The 6,000-nt window shown below is 55.0% G+C and overlaps 1 protein-coding gene across 1 annotated transcript in view; it reads right to left on the bottom strand.

Moving 5' to 3' along the window:
- LOC145400474 (kelch-like protein 7) overlaps positions 1–6,000 on the bottom strand; it is a 29,842-nt gene that overhangs the window by 16,918 nt on the left and 6,924 nt on the right. The window lies entirely within an intron of this gene.

Genomic DNA, 6,000 nt, shown 5'->3' with positions numbered 1-6,000 from the left:
TAAAAAGATGTCTAGACCAGTAAACTAAGCATGAGTGTGTGACAAGAAAGAATAAGCGAAACTAAGACAAATAATACAGAGAGAGGGAAAAGACTATAATAAAAGAATGAAGAAACACGATTATGATACATTTTGCCGAATGTCAACACAGACCCTGAAGAAAAGCTAGTCAGACAGGAAAAGTGTCTACAGATAAGGACACAAAAATTACTGCACATCAAGAGATAAGACAGGTTACAGCAAGAGGCTTTTTGAAGACGAGGACAAAGGTCTGAGTAAGGGACAGTCCAAGGGTTGTTACTCGGTACTGGGTAAGCAGTTTATATGAGTACGTACCGGATAGTATCTGTATTAGGCAAGTGGTCTGGTTTAATTCTCTAAGTACGGGTTGTATCTATTGTATATCTGTCAGTCTATAGCCAGACGCCATAATCCCGTACGGGGTGTGTAATGCTAGGTGTAAATAGGCTCGACTTCTCGTTCTTAAAACACCTAACGTGGAGCGGGGTCCTCTTTCGAGACCGGAGCTTAGTGCAATAAAAAGAGGCAGGACACAAAAACTCTAGGCAATAACCTTTACACGTATATTACCACAATCAGACACAGGACAAATCAGCAGATATTACAACATAATATATAGCAATATAAAACCCTTATCTAGGACATGTGTATCTCGCAGGATACTTGCTTATCTGATATTAATGCCAACCAATCAAACCTAGTGTATTCAGGGTACAGTGAATACAGGCGCGCGCGTGAGGCGCGGGGAGTGAGTCTCACAGAGGGGGGGGAGAAAAGGGGGGGGGGTGCGGGGAGTGACTTGTGACGGCTAGGAGGGATTCATGGTAATACTGGAGAGAGGCAAGGATTAACAATGAGGATTACACGTTTTCCAATAGCAAAGGGACTTTGGTAATTGATTCTGTTCTTGGTTTACACTTACTCTAGATACTGGGACGAGGGAATGTCGTACAGGATTTACGGGTAGCGGGAGTGGGGGAATATCACTAACACTTTCTCGTATTACTTCTTTAGAGCTCACAGCAGTAGGGGTGTATTACTACGGAGGAATTTCCAGGCGGCACAGTCTTACTAATTGTATATAAGGGACGTCACTCATAAATATAGTTCATCAGATCTTGGTTCGCACACTCGTCCTTTATTCTCTCACTGTGATCTTACTTGTCCCGATATTCACTATATTAAGTCACTGCACGATACTACACTAGGCAAAGTCACACACAACCTAAATCACTTGCACTGTTTCTGGGCAGCATCACACGTATTCATCGTGGGGGCAGGGGCGGGAACACGCCGTCGGCAATCCTGCCGGGCTAGGGGCACCGCCAAGGGGAGGCGTGCCAAGAGGGCACGGGACAACTCGTAGGGGCGTCCTCTCGCGTCCTGGGCTACCCGTGGCTTCCGGGCTGGGCTCAGGGGTATGGCCCTCGGGACTGGGGCCGAATAGCTCCAGGAACCTCTGGCGTAAGTCTCAGCCGGAGGTGGGAGCCTTACGTCGTCGTGGGGGCGTACGGAGATCGTGCCCGGGTGTCCTGGGGAGGATCGGGAGAGACTGCGGACTGCGGTCTCCAGCATCTAGGGGCGCTGACAGGGGAGGGCTGCGGCATCAGCTTACGCTGGGGCCCGTCAGGTGCGTTTGTTCCAGAGCCAGGCATGGGGAGCGGAGGCCAGGGGAGGCTGTGAGGCCTGTCTGGGCCACTCTGGTACGGGAGGCCTGGGCTCTTGTCTCCTGCCGGGGTGACATCTCGCTCCTTGCCTCCTTCTGTGCACCTTCGGAGCGACAGTGGGCCATCTCACGAGGGCGGGAGCGATAATAGGCCGTCTCACGAGGAGGGGAGAGACAATAGGCCGTCTCACGAGGAGGGGAATGACAACAGGCCGTCTCTACCAGGACACTTTCGGAGCGACAATAGGCCATCTCATGAGGAGGGGAGCGACAATAGGCCGTCTCATGAGGAGGGGAGCGACAATAGGCCATCTCACGAGTTGGGGAGCAACAATAGGCCGTCTCTACCGGGACACTTTCGGAGCAACAATAGGCCGTCTCTACCGGGACACTTTCGGAGCAACAATAGGCCATCTCACGAGTTGGGGAGCGACAATAGGCCGTCTCTACCAGGACACTTTCGGAGCGACAATAGGCCATCTCACGAGGCGGGGAGCGACAATAGGCCATCTCTACCGGAACACTTTCGGAGCGACAATAGGCCATCTCACGAGGGCGGGAACGACAATAGGCCGTCTCTACCAGGACACTTTTGGAGCGACAATAGGCCGTCTCTACCAGGACACTTTTGGAGAGACAATAGGCCGTCTCTACCAGGACACTTTTGGAGCGACAATAGCCCGTCTCACGAGGAGGGGCGCCGTCTGGAGTGTCTAGAACAACTCCACCCCTAGCTGGTTCAACAATCCCACTCCATGAAGGTAGTGTCCTTCTCCTACGACGGCGATGGCGTGGTGGCTGCGTGACATAGGGGCACACGGCCCGGACTGACATATGCCGTTGTTGCCAGGGGTTGTTCCGACTGGTGGCGGCTACCCCGTGGGGTCCGTCTGGGGGTGTCGGCACGTTCCCGGGCATACTGGGCTGTATCTTGCTTGCCCCGTTGTCGGGGGCACTATGGTATTCTTCTGTTTCCATTTCGGGGGCACTGCTTTGTAAGTAACGCATTTTACCACTCTACCCCTGTAAAAAGTCACGTCCTCGTGGCTGGAGGTGGAATGCTTGCATGTTGTAGGTGGTGTACACGGGCTGGAGGTGTTGCAGCATGGTTTGCCAGGCGACGGTGTAGGGGTTTTCTTCCTGCTCCGGGTCGAAGGTGGTGTGGCCCGCGGAGTCTGTGGTTCCTGCCAAGGGTAGGCGCCCATACGGCCCGCTTCACTCTCATCTTGCTTGGTGTGGCTGTCAGTGTGGTCGGAAGCTGAATGCTGGATACCGAGGGTAAGGGCCGGGTTTTGTGCCGTGGTAATGCGGCGTTGAGTCTCTGGGGAGTACAGGTAGAGGGGATTTGGGCCTGATGTAGCTTGATGGTGTGAAGTCGTGGGGAGGTGGGTGGTGTAGGAGTGTGTGTGTATCGGGCGGGCGGGCGTGAGAGGCAGCCCGAGTGGGTGGTGGTGGTCTTGAGGGTCAGGGTGGTAGGGGAAGTGGGCATATGGGGTGGGCGGGTTGTTTCGCGTGTTGTGGGCGCAGTGGGGCGTGGTGTTGGTGGAGTGGGTGTACGCATGGTGGGTGGGGGAGGGGTGGTGGTAGTGGGTTGTGGTGAGGGTGTGGTGGCGTGGGCGGAAGAGGTGGGAGTGGGCGTTGAGGGCGGTGGGCAACGGAGGGAAGGGGTGAGGGTGAGCGAGGGGTGGCAGGGGAGGCGTCAGGTGAAGTGCTGAGGGTGGTGGCAGCTGGGGAGGCGGAGGTGGTAGGGGGGGTGGAGTGGGAGGGTGAGGAGGAAACGTAGCACTCATATGTGAATGTAGAGGGTGGTGCAGGGGCTGGAGGGGGCTGGTGGTGTGGGGTCGGGGCGGGGGAGGTAGGCATGCGGAAAGGCCGCACGTGGCGGATGTGGAGGGTACGGGGAGTGCCGTGGTAGTCTATGACCACCTGGTATGGGTTGGGGACGCGGGTGATTGTGTGGGGCCCCGTGAAGCAGGGGGCGAGCTTGTGGGGAGTGGGGAGTTGGGCGATGACGACTGTGTCACCCGGGTTGAAGGGGTTGGAGGCTGTGTCGGGTCCAAGGTCCAGATTCTTTTGTAGGTGGTGTATCCGCCCTTTTAGCAGGTGTAGCGGGTCTGTAGTGGGAGCGGAAGCTGGCGGCTGCAGGTGGTGGCGTAGGGGTAGTAGGAGGGGAGTTTCCCCAAAGATTCTCTCATGGGGGGAAACCCCATCGCCTCGGAGGCATGAATTCATGCCACACTGGACAATTTTCACATGCGCCGGCCAGTCGTCGTTCTTTGTAGCCTCGATTCGGGTGCGTAGCTGATTGATCAGGGTACGATGGCTACGTTCACATATGGCGTTCCTTTGAGGCCAGTATGGTGAGGAGTGGGAGATCTTATATCCGAAAATTCTGGCTAGCTCCTCCCAGACTTTTCCGGAGAACCCGGGGGCATTATCGGAATGGATGGCTTGTGGGATGCTAAAGTAAGGGAACACGTGTCGGAGAAGGGCATTTGCCGACGGCATGATGTTCCTTAGCCGGGCAGGCTACTACGAATTTTGAATACGTGTCTACAAAAGTGATCACGTATTTATATCCAGATTTGGGGGGAAGAGGGCTTACTACGTCGATCGCCAGGAGTTGCCAGGGCTTGTGGGCGGTGATATGGCCCGATGGTCCAGCGGTCCGGGTGATATCTTTCCCAAGCGCGCAGGCGCGGCAAGTCTGGATAATTTCCTTGGCGAGAGTGGAGGGATTTGGGGCCCAGTAAATGTCATTGAACACCTGTAATAATTTTTTGGTGCCCAAGTGGATGCCATTGTGGGCACGGAGGTGGCGCATGGTGTCACGTGCCGCATCGGGGGTCAAGAGGATATGCCCGGATGGGGTTAGGAGGTGGTCGCCCTGTCGGCATAGCTTAGGGAATAGGTGGGCAGGGATCCAGGGGGGCCGTTCCTTGTGGTGCCAGAGTTGTAGGAGGTCCGGGTCTGGCTGTACCGCGTGGATGGGGAGGTGGGAGAGGCCATCTGCATTGGTGTGGAACTTTCCGGGCCTGTATGAAATTTCGTAGTGAAACTCCTCTAGGGTGTCGCGCCACCTGACGAGTTGGGCATTATGGGAGTCCGACTGGCGTAACCACTGGAGTCATTGGTGGTCAGTGATTATCGTGACTTGGGTCCCGGAAAGATAAGCCCTAAAATATTGGAGGGCCCAGATTATGCCGAGGCATTCGCACTTGGTGGCGGCATAATTCTTTTCAGCCGGATTCAGAGTGCGACTGGCGCAGGCAATGATGTGTTCTCTGCCGGCCTGTACCTGGGCTAGGACGGCGCCTATCGCGGTAAGGGACACATTGGTGTAGAGGCGAAAAGGGAGGGCACAGTCGGGGAAGGCTACGATGGGGGCAGAGACGAGCTTGTCTTTTAGCTGTTGAAAAGCAGCTCGCCGGTCCTCGGTCCAGAGAAAAGGTTCCCCTTTCCGTGTCAAATCATGAAGAGGTTTGGCAATCTGCGCGAATCCCTTCACAAAGAGACGGTAATAGGACGTGAGTCCCAGGAAGGTGCGGACGCCGTGGACATCCTGCGGCAGCGGTATGTCCGCTATGGCACAGAGCTTGTCGGGACCTGGGGAAATTCCTGCTTGGGAAATAGTATGTCCCAGGAACGAGACAGTTCTAGCGGCTAGGACACATTTAGAAGGATGTAGCTTGAGGCCAGCCTGGCGAATTCTGGTGAAAACTCGACGGAGGCGCTGCAAGTGGTTGGCCCAGGTCTGGCTAAAAACAATGATGTCGTCAAGATAAGCTAAACATATTTCCCAAGTAAGGCCGCTCAAGACAGATTCCATTAGTCTGGAGAAAGTGGCAGGGGCGTTGCAGAGGCCGAATGGCAGAACATTAAATTCGTAATGTTTGCCATTACTGGTGGAAAAGGCCGTCTTGCCTCGATGGTCTGGATGGACAGGGACCTGCCAGTATCCAGACTGGAGGTCGAGGGTAGAAAACCAAGACACCCCGTAGAGGGAGTCTAGGGAATCGTCAATGCAGGGAAGGGGGGTGGCATCTTTAATGGTGACATCGTTCACGCGGCGGTAGTCGATGCAAAATCGCATTGTGCCGTCTTTCTTTTTTACTAGAACGACGGGGGAGGACCACGGGCTGGTGGAGGGAAAAATAACACCTGCCTCTACCATTTCGTGCACCTGGCGGTCCTCCTCTTCTCTCTGTCGGGGGTTCTTACGTCGGGATGGTTGTCGTATAGGTGGGCCTGTCGTATGAATTTCATGCGACAGGTACATGGTATGCCCTATATCTGCTGGTCCTATCGCAAAC

Source organism: Coenobita brevimanus, chromosome 52, assembly GCF_032717465.1.
Source record: "Coenobita brevimanus isolate Jiangsu-jjx chromosome 52, ASM3271746v2, whole genome shotgun sequence".
NCBI lineage: Eukaryota > Metazoa > Arthropoda > Malacostraca > Decapoda > Coenobitidae > Coenobita > Coenobita brevimanus.
Note: the sequence above shows the minus strand (reverse complement) of the source record. Positions and strands in the feature narration are given on the sequence as shown.